The 26,599-nt window shown below is 42.5% G+C and overlaps 2 long non-coding RNA genes across 5 annotated transcripts; one reads left to right on the top strand and one right to left on the bottom strand.

Moving 5' to 3' along the window:
- Positions 1–9,936, bottom strand: LOC141521936 (uncharacterized). Of its 3 annotated transcripts, XR_012478085.1 has the most exons (7): positions 9,755–9,936; positions 7,753–7,822; positions 7,330–7,440; positions 3,279–3,383; positions 2,543–2,587; positions 2,152–2,203; positions 1–1,707 (listed from the first exon to the last, which is right to left on the bottom strand). It is a non-coding gene; the product is annotated as an uncharacterized LOC141521936 (long non-coding RNA). The 3 variants fall into 3 exon arrangements; XR_012478083.1 differs by lacking the exon at positions 7,330–7,440 and having other exon boundaries at positions 9,755–9,921; XR_012478084.1 differs by lacking the exons at positions 7,330–7,440; positions 9,755–9,936 and adding an exon at positions 9,211–9,260.
- An 83-nt stretch (positions 9,937–10,019) lies between these two features.
- Positions 10,020–25,781, top strand: LOC141521937 (uncharacterized). Of its 2 annotated transcripts, XR_012478087.1 has the most exons (5): positions 10,020–10,264; positions 13,632–13,782; positions 18,059–19,219; positions 22,725–22,899; positions 24,137–25,781. It is a non-coding gene; the product is annotated as an uncharacterized LOC141521937 (long non-coding RNA). The 2 variants fall into 2 exon arrangements; XR_012478086.1 differs by lacking the exon at positions 13,632–13,782.
- Positions 25,782–26,599: the final 818 nt, after the last annotated feature.

The raw sequence follows: 26,599 nt of genomic DNA, 5'->3' as shown, positions 1-26,599 counted from the left end.
CTTCTATTTCTTCTTTATCCTCTGGACATCTTCATTGCAATCACAGGGTATTCAATGACCTGAATACCCAATAAGCTTCCTAAACACTCCCACTGTAACTCACACATCCATACCTATTTGGAAATAGGAGTTTAGGGGGAGATGAGGACCAGGTCTTTCAAAAAGGGAGAGGGCTGCTCAACACGGAACCTCTATAGTATATCCTGGAGATCCTGAAGGAACAGTCCTACTCTCACTGCTCTGAGAGAAGTTCAAGATCAGCCTCAATCAAGCGACCCTTTACTGGTCAGGGAGGCAGTTTGGGATCGGGTCATATAGGAAGATGCCACTGCTGAGATGGTTATAAACAAGTGGTTAAATAATAAAGGAAAAAATGTAAGTCAAAAGTAAGACTATCAAGAGAAAGGCGTTGGCATAGATAAAGTGGGGAAGGTCAAGGAAAGAGAAAGATGGAAGGGTTGATGACAATAAAAATAGCTCAAGGAGATTTGGGGCAGGAAATGGGACAAAGAAGAGAGACATGGACAGACTAACTTCAATACCAGGCCCAACCTCCTGATTCTTCACTTCCTTTACTTCTTAAGGGGATCCTGAACCAGAGTTCTTAACATGAGAAAGTAATCTTCATCTCCCTCCCCTACCTCTGCAAGTCCTTTATGCTCACTGTAGCTCATGCCTTGAACAAAATACCTGAGGAGCTTTAGACAGCTTGCCTGACTGTAAAGGTATGGTACAGAGAGGTGGTCAAGGAGGGTTGAGAAGTTCAGGCTCTGGGAACTAAGAAAGAGTGAATTGGGGCTCTAGGAGATAGAAATGGTTTCTCAGTAGAATCAACACTTCACAACATCTCACAGTCAGTGAGAAACTCACCTGGGTCAACTGAGGCTGACCTCCAGAATCTTTCAGATATTTAGGCAATTCACAAAAGCAAAAATCATTTGAACAAACTAAGTCATGGGATGAGGGAAAGAACCTATTTCTAAAACCCCATCCTCCAGTACAGCCCCCCCCCCTTTGCTTTTAATTAGTTTTTCTAGCTTTATCTCACTCCTTCCCAGTGTCTACCACCTCCATCCCCATCTCCCACCCTGGTCTGGCAAGGCCCAAGAGTCCAAGAAAGCCAAGGCTTAGAAAGAAACTTGACTAGAAACAACAGAGCTATGAGTCATGGATTGGAGGAGGGCAGTCAGAGCTGGGAGAGAGTGGTGACTGACCTTGAGGAAATGTTGTGGCTTGCTTCCTTGGGGCCAAAAGTGGCGACCTCCCTCCAGGAGGGGCGCTGAGAATAAGGAGTCAAACCACTACTGCCTTATGCCTCCAGCTCAATTTTATTATTGCTTAGCTATTACATATATACTGTTAGGTCTTCCAGGGTAGAACAAAGAATAATGAGGTAATGGTTAGGGGGTGCAAGCGATGTGTATACGCAGCTTCTTGCATTACAGGGTAGGAGGGTACGTTAGGGAGGAGATGATAAGGTACGGCTGTGTCTAGTGCCCTTGGACAGTGGGGCGGAATGTCCAACTCCCAAGTACTCTGGCTCCCAAGGATTCCAGCTCACCTTATCTCTCAGGGCGGCAAGCCAGCTCCTGAGACTGTCCAGGTGGCAGTTTACTTGGAGATGATTTGTGTCATGGCTGTTAGAATAGCCTGTGTACCCACAAGGAAAGAGGTCTTTGATTGGTCCAGCTTTGAGTTACACTCCACCTGATGAACAGGAGACAAAATGAGGGTGGATTCCCAGCTTCTGAGAATCCTAACTCCACCAAGCCCCGCTGCAGAAGTCCAGAGAGCCATCTTTGGACTATTCGTCCTCAGTTCCCTTTTCTCCCCCAAGATTGAGATCTTCATGTTCTCTAAGATCATGTTCCCTAATCCTTCTAGATTAAGAACTGGATCCAACCCCCTTATTTTACAGACTTAGAAAGGTCTAATCATTTGCCCATGGTCACACAAATAACAGTGCTAAGGTTTAAACTCTGCTTCTCCTCCTCCAAATCTCAAATTCCTTTCTCTACTACCATCCTGTCATTTTTATTCTGCCTCCTTCCCCACCTCAAAACAGAACTTTGATATTCTCCTGAACCCAGAGATCAGGTAACCCCTTCAAGTCCACCACCCTAAGACCCAATTCCAGAACATCCCACTAACCACGGCATCTTCATAGGGTGCCTGGTCTCCCACCACAAGCATCACAGGGCACCTAAAGGCACAATGATAAAAATAAAAAAATAAGGATTTGGCTGCCTCCTAGAAAGCAATTGAACAGTTGTCTAATATGAAGATGACCTTAACTAGGGACAATCCCTTATATAACCCTAATCCTCAGCTCCAAATCTCTTATACTCTTCTGTTTCAAGGAAGGAAAACTCTGAGGGAAAAGGTGGTTTTTGAAGTGAAGTTGGGAGATGTGTGAAAATCATGGAAATGTAGACCATTCCTTTGCTATCTATTTGGCATAAGGTTTCCTATTTTCTAAGTACAGGAACTTAGAAAAAATCCAAGGAAGATATCAGAGAATATGGATCCTGGAAGATCTTACTTAAGGATTGTGTCACCCCGAAGATCAAAGTGCAGGTCTCAATAACTAAAGGAGAAAGGAGGAGGTAGGGATTAGAGGCATGATTTCCCTCACTTTGAACCCTCCCCCCCATCTAAAGAAGGTTCTATCCCCCAAGATTTCCTCAAACATAGCTCATTTCTGTGATTGATTGAATTACAGGGAAAGGAGGAGATAGTAGAACTAAATGAAATGGGGTGGGATTAATCACTTGTGTCTCAGATCCCTGGTATGTTGTGTATATGTATGTGCATATGTTGTCTATATGTGTAAAATGGGGTGGGAAGAAGGGTGTGTATGTGAGTGAAATATGTATGTGGCATATGTGTTGGGGGCAGCATGTAGGGAAGGTGACCATCTTAGTGCTTAAAAATCAGAAACCTACTCATCTGAAGAAGATCACTGGGAGATAGGATGGACACTACTTCCAAAACCATGAATTCCTTCCATTCTCCCATGCCTTTCCCAGGCATATTTACTGCTGAAATGCTCCCAGCTACCTCTTCCCATTATGTACCTATTTCAGTTTATCTCTGTGTCCATTTCTCATGTGTGCCTTCCCTTGACTTTGTTCCCTTCCCTGCAATGGCAGTTATATAATTTACTCCATAAAAAGAGTACATGTTTTTACTCCATCTCCCACTTTTGTTCCTTCCATTACTTCGCACGCATGTGCATGCATGCACACACACACACACACACACACACACACACACACCTCAGTTACTTCTTGTAGCTGTTCCAGAAGAGCTCAATGTTAGGGAGCAGGCAGAATGGTATCATGATACCATTTCACAAACTCTGAGTGACTAGGCATCTCTTCCTGGAAAAGAAGGAGGGTTAGGTGAAAAAGAAGAAAACAATCTGGCTAGGAAACCCCCCCCCCCCAGCATCCACCAAGATGTCCCAGGTGTTCTGAGTTCTTCATCCATTGGGGAAGAGATGTCCAGAGCACCCCAGAACCCCTTGTAGTTCCCTCTACTCCCCCAAGCTGTGGTGACTCCCACTGACTCCCCAGCACTTGACTGAAGAGTTACTCAAGAATCATCTCAGGGAAAGAGGAGGTGAGACCAATCAGCTGTAGGAAGATTAGGTAACAGCACAGGAGGAAAGGAGGAATTCCCACTAGAATCCCCTGTACTGTCCTGGTAGAAATAGTTTCCCATTTCTCTCCCCCACTTCCCCTTTTTCACTTTGGACAAACTCCTGGTATAGAGTCTGAGGCTGGAATCTAATAAGGGAGCTCCAAAGCCAAAGGGAACATAGATCTGTATGTGATCTATCTTATATTCCTCTTCTGCTGCTCTTCCCGATCCCCTGCCCTAGGCCATATATCCCTCACTCTCAAGCACGTCCCACTTGCCCCTCTAAACCTTGTGGCAGCCCAGTCCATCCAACCCTTTGCATTGCAATCAATGTTGATGAGAACGAGACCTTTCACTAGCTCTGGGTTTGAAAACTTAGGGCCAGTAAGGAAAAAAAAAAAGTCAAAAATTTCTCTTCTTCCCCAATTCAAAGCCCCTTCCCTAAATCCCGTTTTTTTCCTCATCATGTCATCTCTCATCTTCTCTCTTTTTTCTTACAAGAGAGACAAAGTCATAGGACTAGGAAACCAGGCACTTTGTTCTCTGTCCTAATATTCCCTCTGCCCTCTCCCCACCTTAGTTATCTTGCAAAACTGAGGCTTCTAGTAGTCTCAAAAGTCCCCCAACCAGAGAAGGAAAAGGTAAATCCAGACCTATGGAGAAAACTGGTAGTACAGTGGAAAACAAGCAACATGAAGGACAAAGAATCAATATTTAGGAATAAAGAGAGGATTATTACAAATCATGCTATCTCTCATCATCTAAATTTTAATTCAGTCCAACAATATGGGATTCTTTTCAGGATGATATAACAGTTTTCTAGTAAGAAGATATAATAATAACCACTAACATTTATATAGCACTGTGCCAGACACATTTCAAATATTACTTCATTCTATCCTCATAACATCATTTTACAGATGAGGAAACCGAGGCTAAAGGTGACTTGTGACTTGCCTGGAGTCAGACAACTACTAAGTATCCGAGACCAGATTTGGACTCAGATCTTCCTGAGTCCAGGCCCTCTTTCTCAATGCTGCCTTCAACCTCAGGTCAACCCCAGCCCCATTCCTCCAGGAGCTTTTCCAGCTTGGTTCTAATTTTGTTTCTGGTCCTACTCTGCCTAATGAGAATTTAGAAGAAAGAAGCACAGACTTAGAAAGATGAGACAAATATTGCAAGTAGGTCAAGGGAAGGGAGGAAATAAGAAAACTAGAGCTAGTCAGCTCTGTGACAGAACACAAAGAAGATTAGGAACAGGACCCAGAACATGCCATTTTTCATACCAAGGACTAGTCTCCCTGTACCCAAGGAAGGAGGAAGGACAGGTTGATCTGGTTCCTCAGGGTTTAAGTCACCCCTTCCCCTTTCCTCTCAGCTTCCCGATCAGAAGGGGCCCCCTCCCCAGCCTGCAGAACAAGAGTACTAAGAAAATTCTCTGAAAACTCAGGACAAACATTAAACCCTTCCTCTTTCTTCCTATCCTCACCAACCTAGGCAGCCCAACCAGACACATCTATTTCAGTTTTACCCTATGACTAAGTCTAAATTCTCAATCATCTCCATCTACCCCCAATAAGTGTAGATGATGTAGATAAAAGAGTATTTGTTTTACTGGGGAAAGAGAAGAATCCCCAAAGATGGATACTGGAACCTGAGAGAGACAGAAGTGTTAAGGCCTCTGAAACCCTTAGTATCCTACCACCTCTTAACCTTTGGTAACCATCTTTTCTTCTCCTTTTTCTTCTCCCATAATTGACTCCTTCTGCCCTTCCCTATTCTGGTTGTCAGAAATGGAAAGGGTTCTTACCCCAGAGGGAACACAGGTGCTCCCTCCTCCATGCCAGGGCCTCAAGTGAACCCAAACAAGGTTTCTATAATTTCCTGCACGACTCTGAAATCAAACAGGGGCTTGAAGCAAGTCTTATCTGAGGAGATTCACTCCAAAACCACCCAGGCAGAGGGATTACTCTGGGAAACAAAATACCTTGAGCCAGATCCCATCCACTTTCCTTGGAAAGAGTCAGAAGGAGATTTTCTCCTTGTTAGACCCAATGCCTCCATGTTTGTCCATCCCTATCTCTTCAAGGCTACCTGTTCCCCTGACCTCTTCCCTACATGGAGGAAGGAGTTTCAAAGGAGTATGTTAAGAGTGGAGAGAGGGGACAGCTAGGTGGCACAGTGGATACAGCACCAGCTATGGAGTCAGGAGTACCTGTGTTCAAATCGGATCTCAGACACTTAATAATTACCTAGCTGTGTGGCCTTGGGCAAGCCACTTAACCCTATTGCCTTGCCAAAAAAAAAAAAAACCTAAAAAAAAAAGAGTGGAGAAAGGTTTAGATTACAGATGTCAATATCAGACAAAGCCCTATGAAATAGGAAAAAGTAGAGTTGAGTATGGGGATATAGGAACAATTCTAGAGGAATTGCTTACAAATGAGTCTTATACATCATGATGGGTGAAGATTGTTAGATGCTTGGGTTTGGGAGTACCATAGACAGTGAAAGTGATGGAGCCATAGGGAGTCTCCACAGAATGAGGCTGTAAAGAATAGAGATCAACATCAAGATGGGGTTAGAAGAAGAGGACAGAAGGCAAGTGGAAAGGTCAGATCAGGGGTACAGGGAAGAACAGCAAAAATGAGAGGGGAAGGAACAGAGGTAGGAAGATAATAAGATCAGAGAAAGTTGAGGATTAAGTAATATGGGATGATAGAAAACCAGAAAAAGGAGGATAAGAAAGGGAAAAAATCAGGACAAATAAGCCTATGAAGCTTCTAATTAGGAAGGGCTAAGTCCCTACCATTCCTACCCTGGGTTTACCCCATGCTGTTACCTGTCCTTGGTCCAAGAGAATTTGAGTAGCTAACTCACCCTCCTAAAGAGATACACAGAGACACAGACAGAAAGAAAAACATAAAGATAGGTAGACAAAGTCAGACCCAAAAAACATAAAGAGAGATACAAAAGAAAGAAATGACAGAGAGAAAGAAGGTTAGTGTGGAGAATGTTGTTAGCGACATGGGCAGAATGTTACCAGCACAGGGATGGGGACTAGATTAAACAGAGATGTACAGAAAGAGAAAAACAGGGATGGTGAAAAGGGAAAAAATAGGGGCAAGTGTTAGGATTAAGGTCAGGGAGTTTGGGAAACTAGGGTATAAATCAAGGGAGGGTCTTGATGTCTGGAATTTGGGATTAGAGGGTTTCCAGCAACCTTAGCTTTCAAGAGTCTGTCATCCTAACAGGGGCTCCTCCTCGATAATATGCACCTCATGTAACTCCAACATGGTGGCCTGAGAAGGTATCAGTGGGAAAGGGGGAAAAAAAAGGGAGTCAATGAGTGGAGAATTTAACTATTCCCTTAGACATTGCTTGTTCCCCACACCTTGGTCTACCCCAAAATATCTGTCCATGCCATCCCCTTCCTCTCTAAACTATCCTCTCAGAAAATGGGACAATGCAATAAGACTTAGAACATGTGAGGATGAAATCCATTAAGATGACACGCACACAATCCTGGTCACATTTGACATTTTCTGACAGACATAAAGGTGGGAAATTTGGGTGGATGGATAAGGACTCCAGATGTATACTACACTACTACATCAAACCTTTTTCCTCCTTTCTGTCCAGGACAGAAATACCCGGGGCAGGGCAGAGGAACAGCTCATATATTACCTGGCCTATATTTAGGGTCATCCCCCTCCCTCCTCCACCCTGGATCAGAGGCTGCTCCCAAAGGCAGGGGAGTAGGATTGGTAGGCTCAAGGAACCAAGTAGTCCAGAGATCTAGATGCAAGGGACAAGGAAGGAGAATCTATAACTGATTGGAACCTTCAACTCCCAGCCCCTCAAGGTCAATGGCTCAAGGGGAAAAGGGACCTAAGTGGCCAGAAAAAGAACAATAGAAAGAGGGAGGAGATGGAACTTTTGGGGGTCATATAAAACTCTATCACCTTCCTTTACTCCACTTTACCAGTGGTCCCTGAATAATAGATTAGTATGAATTCAACTTCTAAGTGGATTGTAGATAGCAAAAGAAAGACAAATACAGAGTAGGGGACAGCCACAGATAGGTCAGTGGGGGGGGAGGTCACTTACTGGATTCTTATTGGTTGAATGCAGTAGGGTTAAAGGTGACCCAGGTTCTCACTCTTCTCAATCCAGGGTTCTGAAGAGACACAAGAGAAAAGTTTGAGTAAGCCCAGGGCCAGGTCCTTGGCATCTAAGGGAAAGCCTCAACTAAGCCCAGCATTACCACTATTTTTTCTTATCAGAAAACCTCTAGAATTGATGCTGGGGAAAGATGAAGAGAATTGAGAATACAACAAAGAATTTGGGTGAAGATGTAAATTGACTTGAAGTAGAGAATTATGATTGTAACAGAAACAATTGTAATCTTAAAAGCTGTTTGGGTGGAGACCCTCCTCATTTTTAATGTACTTTGATTCATTAATTAATGTAAAATTTGTATCCTGATCTCTTTCAGCTCTACCCTCAACCTAATTCCAGGTCTAGTAAGAGAAAGGGAGTTCACCTTTTGCCCTCTAGATGAGAGACAAGACAAATCTCTCTCTGTCGCTGTCTCTCTCTGTCTCTCTGTCTCTGTCTCTTTCTCTCTCTCTCTCTCTCTCTCTCTCTCTCTCTCTCTCTCTCTCTCTCTCTCTCTCTCTCTCTCTCTCGCCCTTCCTATGACTCATAACCTTTTTAAATAAATTTTTGTTTAATTTCCACCCTTGTTTTCCCGAGTCTGTATAATGATTCCTCATAGGCAGAACCCAACCTAAGTAGCCCTCGGCTTCAGGGTCAAATATCAGTTACTGTAACCTCAAACCCCAAGACAGTCTTTCCTCTCAGGAACTTTGACTACACTGTTTCTGTTTGGTTTGCTTTTGTTTTTTCCGGATTTTTTTTTAAAGGACCAGGTAAAGGATTGGGGATATAACCCAAAGGTATCGGTCCAAGGTCTTGAGGGCAGAGGGTATGAGGGCATCTGGTAGAAGAGTCTTTATTAAACGCCTAGTTATAAGACCTTGGGGAAAGTATTCCCATCTGTAAAATAAGAGTTATTTCTTTCCAACTCTAAAATCCTATGGGTGAGACTGGGATAGGCTACATGCAGTCCATCCTCACAGCCTTAGGTTCATGTCCGCCCTGAGAGGGGAGCCTAGGAAGGAATGCGGCCACAGTAGGGAGGGATCTCTGGGATTCCTCCGACCCTGGCCCTGGGGTCTGTGAAGTGGGTCCTCCTGCTTCCCATCACCCTCCAGGGCCAGCCTTAGCCGAGCACCTGAGACCGCTTCCCGCGTGTCCGGACACGCTGCCCATTCGTGTGGGCGAAGACACCCACTCGTGGTCGACTCCAAGCCGCCGGGGCGCGGGACCCCCGGCCGGGGGCACGGCGCGGGCCGGCTTTGCACCCCGGCTCCGGAGCCGCCTCCCTCCCTGCTCGCAGCCCCGCTTCCCCGAACTGGCACCCCCGAGCGCACACTGGCCCTCCCTCTCCGGCCTCGCCACTCCCCCCGCCCTCGGGCCGGGGTCGCCCGCCCCTCCCCCTACCTGCTGCCGCGGGCTCGGCGCCGCTTCCACCTTCACTCGTCTTTGACTCCCAGGCCCGCCCCGACTCCCCGCCCCCATGGACCCGCCCAACAAACGCTCGCTGCCCGACTGCGCCCCCGGCCTCTCTAGGACCCGCCCGCTCCCCAAAACCCGCCTCAGCCCCCCGTGAACACGCCCTTCCCCGCAGACCCTGCCCCGGCTCTGGTGCCCCCCCCCCCAACTCGGGTGGGGCCGAAGCGAGGGTCCGGAGCTGCGAGAGAGGGTCCGCACTGCGAGGTCGCCGGCGCTCCCCTTCCATCTCCCCCCACCCCGACGGGGAAGGGGGCGTCGCGCCCCGCGGCCCAGGAGGTGATGCCCCCCAGACTCTCAGGGGCATTGCCCCCGCCACCTGCCCCCCGGGCTCTCCCATTCCAGACCCCAGTTCTCCCGAGCTTTCCCCCCCCAGCCCTCGGGCGAGAAGGGGCAGGGCAGGGGGGATCCGGGCCGGGGCCAGGGGGCCTCGGGGAGCCCCGGGAGGGCCGGCCCCGGGGGGCTGGGGGTGTACCTCTGCTCTCCGGGTCCCGCCGTAGCCTACTCTGCTCCCGAGCGAGTAGTTGGAAAACAAGCCCGGGGGGGCGGGGAGCGCCGAGAGCCGCTATAAATAGAGCAGGGGGCGGGGGGCAGAGAACGGTGAGGGGGAGCCGGGGACTGGCCAACGCGGACTCCTGGGTCATGGCCCGGGGGGGGCGGGGAAGGGGAAGCTGGGGACCCCCAGGGGCTCTGACTCCTGGGTAAACAGCTTGGGGGCGGGGTTAACCCCGTGGGTGGGGGTGGGGGGAGTACACAGTGTCCCGGGCTGGGGCCCAAGAGACCCCGCTGTGGACTGAGCTAACCCCTCCTTGCCCGGCCCAAAGACTAGGAGGGAGAATGGGAGAGACCAACGCGGCCCAACACCGTCCCAAGATGAGCAAACCCTTCCGGACCCCGAGTGCGGAGCTTTTGCATTGCCTGGCTCTCTGTCTTTGTGGGCATCGCAGGAGGACCTTCGTTACCTCATGCCCGCCCCTCACCCAGTGTAAGTCACTTATGGTGGGAGGTTGCCCCGAAAATGAGGCAGGCCGGGCTTGACTGCGCCTCCCCATCTCCTGCTAGCACACAAGCTCCCCCGGGGACTCTCCAACCCAATCTAGGCCTATGAGGAATCATTATTCAGACTTGGGAAAGCAAGGGTGGAAATAAAACAAAAATTTATTTAAAAGTTTATAAGACATAGGAAGGACGAGCAAGTGAGAGAGAGAGACAGACAGACAGACAGACAGACAGAGATAAAAGAACAGCCAAGCATCGTTGGCAGGGCCACAGATTGGTAGAGAAGACTGTGGCCCTGAGCAGGAGTCAAGCTCAGGTTTTTATGCCTAGCTTCTCATCTAGAGGGCAAAAGGTGAACTCCCTCCTAGGTAAAGAGTAAAGCCTAAGGAGATCAGGATACACATTTTACATTAAACAATGAATCAATGGTAATGATGATCTTCACCCAATTTGAGATTAAAAATTGTTTCTGTTACAATTATAATTCTCTACTTCTACTCAATTTACATCTCAAGAGTCAATTTACATCTCTACCCAATTTCTACATTCACAATTACCTTCATCACCCCTGCATCACCCCCAACTCCTTGAAGCCTAGTTTCCCAGACACCATTTAGGGATTCTCAGAATTGGACCAGTTGGAAACAATGGCTAATGGAACTAAAGCTGTCTACTGTAAGGACTGCATAGACCAACCCTCTTCCCTTCCCCAGACCTCCAAACTCACCCCCCCCCCAAGCCTGAGAACTACTGCCTTCCCCCCCTTCCAACTCTCCCAGTGAACATCAAAGCCCCTTTCATCCTCTCTTGTCTGGGGCTTTTGGAGTGAAGGAGGGGCTGAGCAGAAGACTCTAAAGGATCAGGCAAGGATCACTTCAAAGCCCCCATTTCCTGGGCCCACCCCAGCCCTAGAGGCATCACACACACACACACACACACACACACACACACACACACACACACACACACACACACACACTTAATCTCCCTCAGGAGCTGGGCACAAAACCTGGCAGTCTGGCCCCCAAGCCAGTCCCCTCTCAACTCCAAAACCAGGGTTTGACCTGATTTTTAAGAGAGAAAGCAGCTGGGTCTACAACCATAACTCTGGACTTGAAGGTTGGAGGTAAAGAATTTCCTAGTAGACCTCCATGCTGAGGGAGGGAACAAGAGGAAGGGGTTTTCTTTTGGAGTAGCAGGAATTTACTTGAAAGCAGGACTAGGGAGGGAGGGGAATATAAACCTTTCCTTAGAACTAGGAAAAGACTCTGTCTACTCTTCAGGTTGAAAAATTTAAAACAGTACTTTACTACCAGTAAGCCTTAAAGTGACAATGGAAGAGTCCCTGCAACTATAAATAAGCAAATGAACTTTCCTTTGTCTAAAAATTTTTTGTAATTAATAAAATACAAATACACTTTTAAAGTAGCATGGAAATCCAATAGTTTCTAAAATCACAACTTCTATCATGATAGGGGTCCTCAATCTGGAATTAGGCTGGAAAGTACTTAAGTAGTCTACAGTAGACACAGTTGAATGGGGGGGGCTGGGGGGAACGGAGATGGGAGGAAGGGGAACCTGGGAAGGAGATATAATCTGGGAGTTCCAATATCTAAATTCACCCCTGGTCAGAATGACTTAGGAAGGAACCTGATAAGGGGGTGCTAGGCAAGAGAGGGAAGGGATGAACAAGAAATTTCCACTAGGAATTTGAGATAGTTCCTAGGCAACTGTTCTCTTAAAATAGGATCTCTTGTCTGAGATAAGCTATTGCTAGGGAAGGAACAGCTGAATTAAGGACATCCCTCACTTAGGTACTCTCTTTTAGCCATAAATTCAACAGTCTTAGCTTATCTCAATTTAATATAGATTTAATGAGTGAACTGAGCTGAAAACATTTAAAGAATATCTAATTCAAACCAAACATTATGAGCTAATTTTGTTCAAGTAACTGTTATTGTTCAGCTGTTTTCAGTTTGGTCTGACTTCATGACCCCATTTAAGGTTTATTTGGCAATCATATTGGAGTGGTTTGCATTTTCTTCTCCAATTCATTTTACAGATGAGGAAACTGGGGAAAACAGGGTAAAGGAACTTACCCAGGGTCTCACAGGTAGTAAATATCTGAATTGATATTTGAAGTATTAAGGACAGAACTCAGATAAGTGTTCCTGCCTCCAGATCTGGAGGACACTATGCCACCTAGCTAAGTAACTGATTAATATTGGGCAAAAATCATATATAATATATAATATTATATATGTAATCTAGGACTCAAGTCTATTTGCATCAGCCTCTTCTTGTTGGTGAATTGCTTACTCATTATACCTTAAAAGTTTGGAAGAAATCTTGTTTTTTCCTGACTATGATAGTTCTGTACTATACACTGGCAATCATGAACCCTTAAGTTATCAACCTCCCTCAATTAAGAGAGTCTGGTGCAGATAAGTTTGAGCCCATTGAGATAAGTGGCACAGCAAAATTGAGCACTGGGCCTGTGGTCAGGAAGATCCCAGTTCAAATTTGACTTCTAGCTATGTGCCCCTGGGCAGGCTACAATTTCTGTTTGCTGCCATTTCCTCAACTGTAATAATAATCTTTGTCCTTCATTTTCTTTCTTTTTTTTTTTTTAGGTTTTTTTTTTTTTGCAAGGGAATAGGGTTAAGTGGCTTGCTCAAGGCCACACAACTAGGTAATTATTAAGTGTCTGAGGCTGGATTTGTCCTTCATTTTCAAAGAAGACAACATCAGGGACATTGTTATAAATGAATGAAAGAAAAATCTGCTAAAGTGAGAGAAAATTGTAGATTTTATTGATGAATCCTGCAGGATATGGGTACTTCAAGGCAACATTTGAACATCAAGTGATTTATAGTCTTCAGAAACTCCCCTCCCTCTTGGGTTTTCATAGGCTCTCAGAGTTTGAGTTACAATCTAAGAGGTCCACCCATCCCATGACATGTCCCTAATACGATTCCCCCATCATATGATGCATGATGTGCTGATGAACCCAAATTGTCACAGGGGATATGTGGGATAATATTCAATTACCTAATTGCACAAACTTGGTTGTATTAGGTCAAGATCTCTAGGTCACTCTTGACCAGCTGAGGACTAGTTTCTTCTAATCTTGGGTTTGTCATTTTTGGAATGGGATTAGGAGAATTCTCCCAGTTTTGTGATTGGCTGGGACCATTCCCCCTTCAGAATGGATTTCAAAGAGGCACCCCTCCACCCTGTGAAGACCAACAATGCCCTACATTTCATCACAGAGATGATGCCATGAGAAGCATGTGAATTGGATTTGAATAAAGGGTACTGTGCTAAGTCACGAGTCTCACTTTCTCCTCCAGAGCCATCTAGGTCCAGTGGCCAGATATGAATTGTTCACCTGGAGATGGCCCTGGATGCAAGGCAATCAGGGTTGAGTTGCCCAAGGTCATACAGCTCATAAGAGTCAAGTGTCTGAGACCAAAGTCGAACTCTTATCCTTCTGATTCCAAGGTCAGTGCTCTCTCCAAGACTTCCTCATCTATAAAATAAGTACAACAGTAGCACCTAAATCACATGTTTGTTGTGAGGAATAGAACATCAACAATAATAATAACTAATATGGGAAAGAATGAAGTGTTTTGCTTTCACAAGGGCGTGAAAGGGTATTGTCAGAGTCTCACAGATGTCTGTGAGGATAATACATTACAAAAGTCAGGATATCTGGTCTTTGTGGAAACCTAAGAGATGCCAACCTATTTATAGAAAGGAGAGAGTTGAGACAAAGTAAAAAAGGTGAAATAACTTTACAGGGCTTTAATGAGAGTCTGTGCTCTTGTCCTTTGCAGGAAGTCAAGGAGGCAGTTGTTCTTGCTCATTAGTATAGTGAGCAGGAAAAATGTATGGAGGTGAATGTATCAATTAGATTTGTGACCCCAGGCAATGATTGGTGAAAATGGGCAGGAACAAAACCTTTAAAAGTGCATATAATATCTAGCATTTGGGGATTTCAGGACCAGTCTCTCCTTGAGAGAAGTGTGCCTTTTATTAAAATGTCTTAATTTAAAAAAATATTTTAATCATTTTGGAATTCTTCCATTTCGTTAAATGTCCATCTTTTTCCCTGAAAGAGAAGGCTCAGCTTTGTGGGATAGTGGATTCTTGGCTGCATTCCAAGCTCCCTTGTTCTTCGAAATGTCTCATTCCAAGCCCTTCAATCCCTTAATGTTGATGCAGCCAGGTCCTTCCAGATCCTTACTGTGGCTCCTTGATATTTAAATTGTTTCTTTCTGGTTGCTTGCAGGATTTTCTCTTTTATCTGATAGTTCTGGAATTTGGCCACAACATTCCTTGCTGTTTTCATTTTTTTTAGGATCTTTTTCTGGAGGGGATTGATGTATTCTTTCAATAGCTACTTTGCCCTCTGGTTCCGTGATATCAGGGCAATTTTCCATTACTAAATCCTGTAATATAAAGTCTAGGCTTTTTTTTCTCTTCAATGTTTTCAGGAAGTCCAATAATTCCCAGGTTGACCCTCCTTGACCTATGCTCAAGGTCAGTGGTTTTGCTGATGAGGTATTTTACATTTTCTTCTATTTTTTCTATTTTTTGATTTTGATTAACTGGCTCTTGCTGTCTCATGGAGTCATTAGTTTCTGCAGACTCCATTCTTTTTTTTAGGGAGGAGTTTTCTTCATTAACCTTTTTGCAATTCCTTTTCCAATTGATCAATTCTACTTTTGAAAGAGCTTTCCATTTGTCCAATTGAGGATCTGAGAGATTTATTCTCATTTTATATTTGTCTAGTTGTATTTTCTAAGGATTTGTTTTGTTGTTGCAAGGTATTAGTTGTCTCTCCCAAATTTTCCAGTTGATTTTTAAACTCCTTCCTTATTTCTTCAAGGAAGTCTTTCTGTGCTGAAGACCAGATCATATTCTCCTCAGAGGTTCTAGGTCTCTCTGAGTTAGAGTCTTTTCCTTCCAAGAATTTTTCTATAGATCCACCTTTCCGCTGACCCTTCTTCATTTTCCTAAGACCTTGAATTGGGGAGGGGCTGGTTCACAGGGGTTCGGGATCCCTAGAGGCTTTACTCACTGAGTGCAGTTTCTCTGGCTGGCCAGTAGGAGGTGCTGGTTGCTTTCTCTGGAGTGTTTTTGACCTTAGCTTGAAAGGAGGGGTTGAAGCTATTGAATCCTTCTGCCTTCATTCAATGGTGGGCTTTACCCTGGGATGAGGTCATCCCTCTCCCTATTGTCAGCTGGGCTGGTTCTTCACACACACACATACACACACACACACACACACACCTGTGCCTGAGACAGAAGTAGTCTGTAATTGTATTTGTTCTGGGAAGAGGCCTCAACTGCAATGGAGATGTGGACTCAGAGTTCCTCAGACCAGAGGAGCCCAGGGATGGTGTCCACAGCTCTCCTGCACTGGAACTCTCCCCCAAGCCCTGTTGGCAAGCTCCAGAGGGTGAGCGCCAACACCAATGCCTCTGCTCCCTAGTTGACTCAAGTGGTGGTCTGGCCCCACCACTGACCCAGCAGGTCAGTCTCTCAGCTGCCAATCTGGCTGATCAAGGCTGATCTACCCTCTGCACCCAGACTCACCCACCCTGACTCAACCAAGGCTGCTTTGGAAGACAAACCCTGAGGTAGGTGTTCTTTCTCCTGGCTCTTCTTTCTGGGCTTTGTGGGTCAGATTTCTGTTAAGAGGTTTGTTTCATATCATAGATGGGGAAAGATCAGGAGACTTTAGAGACTTTAGAACTGTTCCTGTCTTCTCTCCTCCATCTTGGTCAGAAGATTTTAATCATTCTGAACTAAGAATTCATGAGTCATTTGGGGGCTAGGTTTGGATATTATAATGTAAATCTCTTCTATGATATTTTCCCTGAAGAACACAAGAAAATAATGCATCCTAACAGCTTGATTTCAAGCACACTTTCTTGGTGTTCTCTGCAGGGGGAATGAGGTAGTGATGAGGTAGTGTCCAGAGTTCCCCTGGGCTGTCTAAGAAGTCCTCCAGGTGGGAGATCTAGTGTTCTCACCAACTCTCATCTACCTGAGAGATTACAGCTTCCTTAGGTACTTTGTCAGCTTTCCAGCTTCTCTAGAGGCTCAGCTTCACAGAAACCCTCATCCTTGTTCTTTGGCTCCTTCCCCTTCCCTACAACCCACAGTGTACCTTCAGTACCTCTCTTCTAATCACCCTAGCCTTTCTGACTGTGAAGCTAGAATAAGGGACAGGAGGACAGGAAGAGTCCATAACTTTTTTGTGTAGGCCCAGGATAGCCTTGGATTAATAGACAGCATATTTCAAAGCAAAATATCTAAAGCAGAAATTCCAATAGACAAATTAGTGCCCTGACCTTTCTTTAAAAAATCTAACACAACTCCTTTTTAATAATTGTGCCATTTTGTGGATCAAAGATATTATTCATGTTATAAAATGTATTATGATTAGAGAGAGGTGAAAAGACAACAGGCTAGTTGTTATTTTTTTGGTGGTAGAAACTATTGATACTTTGAAGATCATTATTCAGTTTTCCTTCAGTTTCCTCTTTTGTAGATTGAATAAGTACCCAAGTCCTTAAACACAAGTTCTATCCTTTTTTTCCTTGCTGATATATAGCTGGCCTCTGGACCCAGATGACTCTGGAGGAGAAAGTGAGGCTGGTGACTCAGCACAGCACCCCCTTACTCAGTTCCAATTCATGTGCATATAATGGCATCACCTCCTTGATGTCATGTTCTTCTTCAAGAATGAAGGACAAATCTCATTATTAATAACAGATCTTTCCTTGGTTTTTCCCTTGGGTCCTGGAAAAAGCAGCTGCCACTAGATAGTTGTTCATTGAGCTGCCTGGAAGAGGCATAGGAAGTGATTCAGTTTTAGTTTTAAGAAAGTTAAAGTGCCACTGGAATAGAATTTTCAGAAAGGAGCTCAATTTTTGCTTTAAAGCTCCCAAATTTTCTTTGCTATTTTCTCCTTATTCTTATTTTGATTTTCATTTTGTGAATGCTGAAGTTTGATAAGCTCATATTTATCTTTATCTGCTGATTAAACCTCACTTCCTGGAGTTGTCATTGAGTAAATTTTCAAGAAAATGAAACAAAGTTTTCCAGTCTTTTGTGAACTTGACAATATGGTTGCTGATTGTGGCAATGTCCTCATATTAAAACAGAGAAGAGGGTCATTTAGCATTGGTCACTGGCATTTGGTTTAGTCACTATGAGGGTCACAGAAATATCTATGCTAGGGAAAAAAGACTTAGTAAGAAGGAATGATGGAGGTAGTATCACTTTTGCTAGCTGAGTGTGTGATATGGTTTTTTAAATATTTAATTTTTTTAGATAAGTACAATGAAACTTGCGTGACAGACTTAGGTTTTTGTTCTTTAATCTCTATTTCCCTAAGTCTGCTCAAAACCACTGAACCCCTCAAACCAAACTCATTTGAAGAATGATAAGATTATGGTGTTGGATATGCTTTATTTCTGGAGCTCTTTGTTCCTTTTTGTTTTAAACTAATTTTTAAACTAATTTTTCTTCCCTCTAGTCCTACTACCAAAACTTTAATTGATAGGATTCAACAGAGACAACACAGGTAGAGAGAGAAGCAAATCAGATTTAACCTTGGTCCAATCCTGTGCCTTTCAGAATGCAAGTTGGAAAATTCACCTGAATATTCTCTCCCACAGAGGTTGCTAATCATACTGCTATTATCAATACTGGGCTATGATTTTTTTTGTCTTAACTGATGTTCTTTTCTGAACTTTTCCAGCAAAGTTGGTGAATCTGATACATGGCTTTTCAATTTTGGAATAGAAATAAGAAGGATGGATTAAGCATGTCTAGAGGACTTGTGACCTTCAATGAACCTATGAAAATATCTCAGATGATAAGGTCTAAAGGATCCTAGATTCAACCTGGAAGCAGTCAAACCCTTTTGTGGTCCTTTCATAAACATCTAAAGGAGACAACTACGAGTCTCCTCAGCGAATGGAAGGAAAAGTAAAGACTGGATAACACTGGATCACCTTCAGAGATCTCTAAGTACACATAAAACTCTGTGTGATCCCTGAGGAATTCTGCTTTATAAGAGATCCTACAGGGAACATTGGATTTGTCTCTCTAGAAGGGGAAAGTGGCTAGCAATTAGCCAAGAACTCAGCAATCATTTCCTTCTTTGGTTCCTACAAAGTGACCTCTAATGCCAAGATTGTCATCAGTAAACTGATGATCCTTCTCATGAACCTATGGTCAAGAGCAAAGATGAATGAGTGGTTTCTTCTAGGTAGGAGATGACCTTAGTCTCTTTCTGGATAGGAAACGCTTCTACTTTCCAAGCTTCTTTTTATCATAAGCCTCAGTAGTAGGCCACTGGATAGATTTACTGAGGTCAAAGCGGTTCCCAAGGTAAGGATGCAGAAGCAGCATATCCTGAATAAGCAAGAGCTATCATCCTTCTGGACTGGGCATAACTCCTGGAAGAAAGCCAGGAGCTGATGGCCAATGCTATCATTTTGGTAGGGCAAGTTGTGTCCCAAGAGAGTGTGAACTATAGATTCCTGAGTCCTGTAGCACTTTTGATCCCATTCATCAGTGAATGCAATTTGGGATAAGGATCCTTAGAAATTATGTAGGTTACTAGAAAATCATCACTCATAAAAGCATGAAGCTACAGACCCACTCTACTCCTTTTTCACACCTTATTCTGTACTTCAGAGGACCCTAAAGTCCCTTTGAGCAGCTAGGTGGACCAGTAGATGCAGAGATGAAACTGATCAGAGATACTAATAAAAATCTCATTTCTTAAATCCTGTTCTCTGGAGCCATTGCTTCAAATGACTCATGAAGTTTCTTTTCAAGTTGAAATTCTCATGCAGTCTGCTCAATTCCTTGGAGATTAAGAGATTATACTTCTCCTGGGGGCAGTAATAAGGTAAGTATGAGTAATATCTTTGTCTTTTTTAGGAGTTCCTAAGTCATCTTTACCTTCACTTTTATTGGTTCTACTCTCAGTAGAATACATCAAAAGCTCTGGGCCAGGGATTATGTGGTAGGTTCTACCCCAACAAGAAAAGACTCTGTTGTTGCTATCACAATTTTTATTAGTTGCTGAATAAGAAAATGAAGTTTTCTTATAAGTAAGTGCTCTCCAGCCTGTATGAGGATGTGCCTTCCTCACGAATTCACCTCCCCCCCCCCCCTCCAGACACTCCATAGGTGATTTGGCCGCATTCCAAAGATTCCAGGAGCCAGCCACTCCTTGGAATACACAGGTAGTACTGGGGAGAACTGGCTATTCTCACAGTATTGACCTTATTCAAAGTAAAATCTTCTGGCCCCCTATGGCATTTCCTTGAAGTCTTCAAACTGGTCGACTTGTAGGCTTTTCCCATATTACTGTTAAAGGAATTCCCTCCCAACTAAGGGAATCCCTCCCAACTAAATTAGCAACTAGCCTTCTTTGTTCTCCTCTGATAAATACTCTGAGGCTCCAAGCATTGGCAGGAATCTCACCCATGGAGAATTGATTCTGCCTGGGACTCTTTCTTTCTTTCTTTCTTTCTTTCTTTCTTTCTTTCTTTCTTTCTTTCTTTCTTTCCTTTCTTTCCTTTCTTTCCTTTCTTTCCTTTCTTTCCTTTCTTTCCTTTCTTTCTTTCTTTCTTTCTTTCTTTCTTTCTTTCTTCCTTCCTTCCTTCCTTCCTTCCTTCCTTCCTTCCTTCCTTCCTTTCTTTCTTTCTTTCCTTTCTTTCTTTCTTTCTTTCTTTCTTTCTTTCTTTCTTTCTTTCTTTCTTTCTTTCTTTCTTCCTTCCTTCCTTCCTTCCTTCCTTCCTTCCTTCCTTCCTTCCTTCCTTTCTTTCTTTCTTCCTTTCTTTCCCAATTGGGACTCAGAAAAGGCTGAAAAAGAACACGGGATCCCCCCAGCCACGGACTGTTCAGAGTTGGTGCTCCCCCGAATTGGTGATGTTATCTTTATCTTTTTCTTCTACTTTGATTATAGTATTACTAACCCACTGTCTTTAATGTATTAGTTGCTGTATTGGATGTTATTGTAATCAATCTATTCCTTGTCTTGTGTAATTGAAATACTTTTATTCTCACAAGTGTCAGCAAGAGTGTCATTTGCAGGAACGAATCCGAACCTCACGTAAAATCACAATACATAAATTGGCATAGTCAGTAGGACTCATTGTGCAAATGCTATTTAAGAAAAGTATAGAGACCCCCGTCCCTGTTGAAGTACCAGGACGGAAGAAACCCACCTTTTCTTCTTTAGCAAAGAGCCCAAAGTTTGGGCTCAAAACACAGGCTCGTGTGAAAATTGGGAAAACTGCTTTAGGGATGGAAAGCCTCTGCAACTTACTAAGTGCTTACATAAAATTACCATAGAAAAGGGAAAGGAGATGAATGGTATTTGCAGAAGGGGATGGGCTCTTTTAATTCTTATGGAAGGTATGTCACGCTTTGGAGAAGAAAGAGGAAGAGAAAGTTCAAATGGAGAAAGAATTGATTGATTTACAGGGGCGAAAGTACATATATATATATATATATATATATATATATATATATATATATATATATATATATATATATATATAAAAAGGAAGATTGATAAAAAGAAAGTTCATACTATGGTGGGGGATGCAGATACATATGATTTGGCTTTAGTTGGAGCAGCTCGCTTATAATACCTTAATCCAGAGGGTGCCCCCTTGGATACAAAAAAAAAAATGTTTTTTGATAACGATATTGCTTCTTAGTGAAGCAGGCAAGCCTCTGGCAGAAGTTTTGGACAAAAATCTCCCAACTGGAGAACTTAGGCAACTACACATATACTGATGGCAATAAATCTCGACATAGGAGTGATGAACATGCTGCTGGTCAGTCTAATTATCGGTCTCTCATAAGGTTAATTAATTACTAAAGTTTATTTCTTTGTTCTGTTTTGTTTTGTTTAGAAACTGGGGTGAGACCTCTTTGATGGATGGCAATCCTAGTATATTAAAAAAAAGGAATGTCCATTAAAACAAGTTAAAATAATGATGATGGTAGGCCAATTACCCAAATAAGGAGTACTCGATGAATGTTCTCTTTCTTCCAAAGTACATATTAGTACACTTTAAGGTGATAACTCTCAATTTGCCTGATGAAAAATTATTCTTGCAAAAGTACAAGGACCATCACAAACTGTAAAATTTTAAGTATACAAGGGAATTAGTGACATTGAAAAAATCTTGCCCAGGAATTTATAAATAGAACTATGCCTATTTAGCTGCAAAAGTAAGGTTTTAAATAAATCATTGGATCTGGTTGTGAACAGTATGTGTTAAAATAAAAGAAGAAGAAGAGGAGGGGTGAATGAAGTCTGAAATATGCTTAGATAGTATGTTGAGAGAAAATGCAAGTTGTGTAGTCTGAATACTGGATTTAAAGACCTGTGAAGAGAATAATGAAAGGGGTGCAAAGAAAAATGAGGAGGCACAGAGAAGGTTGAGTTCTTTTTAATTTATGAAAGTTAAAGCATGTAGAATGAAGGTATGAGTAAGTTTGACTTTGTATGAATAAGATGTTGGTTTTGGAAGTTTTGAAAATCGATTTAAAATCAATGTAAAGTAGGAAAGAACATAGAGAGCTATGAATCAACTAATAAGTTATGGAATTTCTTCTGGGATTGGGCAACCCAGATTTGTACTAAATTGAGATGTGTTCTTAAAGATGATTGGAGCAATTAAAAAAATTTTTTTTATATTACACTGCTACCTGTGGGAGAGAACTATACTCCTTTTGAATGATTGCTAGCTGCATATTGGGCATTAGTAGAAATGGAACAGTTCCCTTTAAATCGAGGTTTTGTTAAGGCCCCAAATAACTATTATGAGCTGGATAAATGGAGACTCTGATCTCTCATATGATAGGACATGCACAGAAGTCCAGTATAATTAAATGGAAATGGTACATACAGAACAGAACTAAACCATGAGAATCTGGTGTCTTTCCCCTGCCTGAGAAAGTATCTCAACTTCAGTGCAGTCTCCACTGACCACTCCCCCTTAAAAGGCAATTTCACCAGTCAAATGGAATCAAGGATTTAATGCCTTGAGTACTGAACAAAAGAAACACTTGGTGAACTGATAGCTCTGCTAAATATTTAGGACAAATTAGGCATTGGAAGGCTGTAACAAATAATATAAAGAACAGGAAAGCAGTCAGTGGACAAAACTGATGGCTGTATGTCAAGTATTGAAACAGGAGAAGGGGAAACAATGTCATATATTTTTTTTTTCTCACCTGGGTAGTGGCAAATGGCCTGACCACTTAGATGACCATGTGACATGCAAAAAAAAATTGGAATTTTTATGGGAAACAAGTTTGGGCTTATGAAATGTGGAAAGATAAATATATTTGTGTCCAGTATACTAATGTCTCAGTCTTTCATGTAGATGACCATGCCAGTGTGGATACTCTGGAACGTGAGTATAATGCCCAAGCTGATGAACTCTTAAAAGCAGAAGAAAAATCCCTGCAAATGATGCCCCTGGAGAATAGGGACGATTTGACGCTGGGAAAATGGATTCACATTACTGCAGGTCATCTTGGCGCTCTTGCATCTTACAGGTGGGCATTGGCTAGAGGAATTAATATTCCTTTAGATATTTTTAAACATATAACTCCAGAGTGCCCCCAATGCCAGCTCTTCAGTCAGCACTCTGTACCTCAGACTGTAACTGGAGAATTGGCCAGAGGCACTTTGCCTGCCCAAATTTGGCAAATAGATTATATAGGCCCATTGCCTCTAAATCAAGGGTGCCAATATGCCTGTACTTGTGTAGATACCTATTCAGGAATATTAATTGCTTGCCCATATAGACGAGCAACTCAAAAGAATACTTGTAAGACTATTGATATTATTTCCTTATATTATGGCACCCCATGCAAATCCAAAGTGATAATGGAATTCATTTTAAAGGAAAAGAAATTGATATTTACTGTGGGTATAATAATATCAAATGGATATATAACATTCCTTATTATCCACAGGCAGCTGGACTTATTGAAAGAATGAATGGCTTATTGAAAGAAAAGTTGAGGAAAAAATTAGGAGGCAATAATTTGAATAAATGGAAGGAAAATCTATTTGAAGCTTTGAAGCAATTGAATAATAGACCATTGGCTGATGGAGAAGGTACTCCATTGTCCAGAATGATAACTCCTACCTTACAAATAAGGAAAGCTTCTAACATTCCTACCATACAATGGTGGAAATTTCATAACAATGCTAGGGAATCTTGGAGAGCTTCACTTGGGTCCACAGGTTATGATTTATATGTAGTGCATGATGTGGAAATAAAACCTCAAGGCCAATTATTATGTAATACCGGTATTGGGGTCAAACTACCTACTGGATATTATGGTCAGCTATTCTCTAGATCCAGCCTGGCCAATAAGGCACAAGCACATGTACAAGGAGGAGTGATAGATAGTGATTATAGAGGAGAAATTAAAGTTTGTTTACATAATTTCCATGTGTCTGAAACCTACTTCTGTAAAACCAGGGAGAAGATATGTCAGATGGTTGTATTACCATACCTCATTGGACACTGGATAAAAAGAAATCAATCCCCTGATAAAACTACCAGAGGGGATCAAGGATTTGGTAGCTCAGATGAAATACACTGGGTACCTGAGAGGATAATTCCAGGAACTAAAGTATGAATAAAAAGACATCCTACAAAAGCTCCTAGGCCAGCTGAGTTAATAGCTCAAGGGAATAACAACACAGCTATTGTTTGTTATTCAAGAGGTAACTCTTGGTACTACATTCCATTAACCCAAATGTTTATTCACAATTAAGTGTCTTATAGGCTTCTGGCTTTATACTGAAGCACAGACTTGGACTCTGGGAGCTCAACTAGCAAATTCAGGAATCCAGATCCGGCTGACATGGAAATAAGCCACTAAATCTAGATAACAAGGAGATTTCATCTGTCCTGCATACAGCAAATGTAATATTGCTAATTGGACTATTGCTAATTGGTCTAATACTGATGCTAAATTTTATAGAGCCCCGTTACCTATGTCTGCCCTCCTAACAGGACCCTCTCCTATAACTATTCTTATCTCTTCATTGGTTAATATCTCATGTTGTATTACTCCTCTCCACTTTACGCTCCCAACCTTACGGGATAAAGTAATAAGACAAAGATTAACTGAAAGTTGTACTACATGGAATATAAATAACTCCACCCTTAGTATAAACTATTCCCCTTAATAATCAATATTTTTTTGTGCCAATGCTTCTTTAATAACCAATCACGATGCTTCAGTACATTATTCATTATTATTGCCCAAAACACCACCCACCGATCATCCTCCATCTGTTGTTCGTGTCCCAAAATCATGTATTAATGCCTCTATTGCTCAGCACAAAATTGTACTTCATTATAATGTGTCCTTTCCGCAGGAACAGGTTTGGGTATAGTAAATTCTATAGATCTTGAGACCTTGGCCAGCAGACTGCGCAGTGCTGGGCAGGATGTATCTCAAGCTTTGACAATTAATGCTAATTGGTTGCCCACAACGATCCTGCCACACCAAAATACTTTAAAATACCAAAGCCAATTCTTACAAGTTTTTAATGATAGCATTCTAGCTAATATACGGATTGATACTAATATGAGTGCCCTGTTTAATTGGACCAAATGTTCTTTGCAAAACATGTACACTTTAATACAAAAAGAGAATGTTCAAAGGTTATTACAAGAAGGAGATACTAACATTTGGGATGTAGCATTACCCTATATGGCAAATTATTGGAAACAGATCAAGCCTGAACGATCTCAGTGTACCTCCCTTTGGTGTAGTGGGACTGTAGTATATTATCAAGTTCATATATGGAAAATGATGTGTCAATTCCATGTGATTCCTTTTGTGTTACATGATTATTTTGCTTTACCACGTATAAATAGTAACTATATAGATCAAAACAATTTAACTCATACTTTACAGTACTGTACTTTCACTAACAAGGGCATCCTGTGTGAGATGATGAATAGGCAGTTGGAGCCCTGCCTTCTCTCACACTCCTATAACCTTTGTGACTTAACTGTCTATCCTTTTTCTAACTTTTCAATGTTATATGAAGTATCTTCTCAACACATTTGTTTAACCTCTAATAATAGTTCTGATTTAGCTTCTGTCTCTCAGAAACCTCCCTTTTCTGGATGTTTTACTAACATCTCTTTTTAACACTGGCAGGGTGATGATTTTTACTTTTCCCCTGATACAGATGTTGTTAGAAATTTGACTTGGGTACCCAAATTGTTACCTCTTCCCCATACTTCTTTATCTTTACAACCTTTAATTGCTATTCTTAATCAATCTCATGTCCTAAAGAAGCTGTTAGAGTCCAATCAGTGCGCTTTGAATGAACATCAAATACAGACTCACATAGTTGCAGGACATTAGTCCAGGCCTCTCATTTAGTAACTTCTGATACTAATCACCATTGGTATGATTTCCTATTTAAATCAGCAACTGCTACTAGATATTTTAACAGTTTAGCTATTCCTATATTGTTGTTAATGATTTTCTTGTTATTATTATGCCTTTGTAATTTTTATACGTATATTAAAATGAAACAAATTTACAATAGGTTTACTCCTATAGTCCCATCCTCATACACTTCTCATGACCTTAAGGCCAAATGAATAAGAAAATGAAGTTTTCTTATAAGTAAGTTCTCTCGAGCCTGTATGAGGATGTGCTTTCCTCACGAATTCACCTCCCCCCCCCCCCCCAGACACTCCATAGGTGATTTGGCCGCATTCCAAAGATTTCAGGAGCCAGCCGCTCCTTGGAATACACAGGTAGTACTGGGGAGAACTGGCTATTCTCACAGTATTGACCTTATTCAAAGTAAAATCTTCTGGCCCCCTATGGCATTTCCTTGAAGTCTTCAAACTGGTAGACTTGTAGGCTTTTCCCATATTACTGTTAAAGGAACTCCCTCCCAACTAAGGGAATCCCTCCCAACTAAATTAGCAACTAACCTTCTTTGTTCTCCACTGATAAATACTCTGAGGCTCCAAGCATTGGCGGGAATCTCACCCATGGAGAATTGATTCTGCCTGGGGCTCTTCTTTCTTCCTTCCTTCCTTCCTTCCTTCCTTCCTTCCTTCCTTCCTTCCTTCCTTCCTTCCTTCCTTCCTTCCTTCCTTTCTTCCTTCCTTCCTTCCTTTCTTTCTTCCTTTCTTTCCCAATCGGGACTCAGAAAAGGCTGAAAAAGAACACGGGATCCCCCCAGCCACAGACTGTT

The sequence above is a fragment of the Macrotis lagotis genome, chromosome 4 (genome assembly GCF_037893015.1).
Source record: "Macrotis lagotis isolate mMagLag1 chromosome 4, bilby.v1.9.chrom.fasta, whole genome shotgun sequence".
Lineage (NCBI taxonomy): Eukaryota > Metazoa > Chordata > Mammalia > Peramelemorphia > Peramelidae > Macrotis > Macrotis lagotis.
Note: the sequence above shows the minus strand (reverse complement) of the source record. Positions and strands in the feature narration are given on the sequence as shown.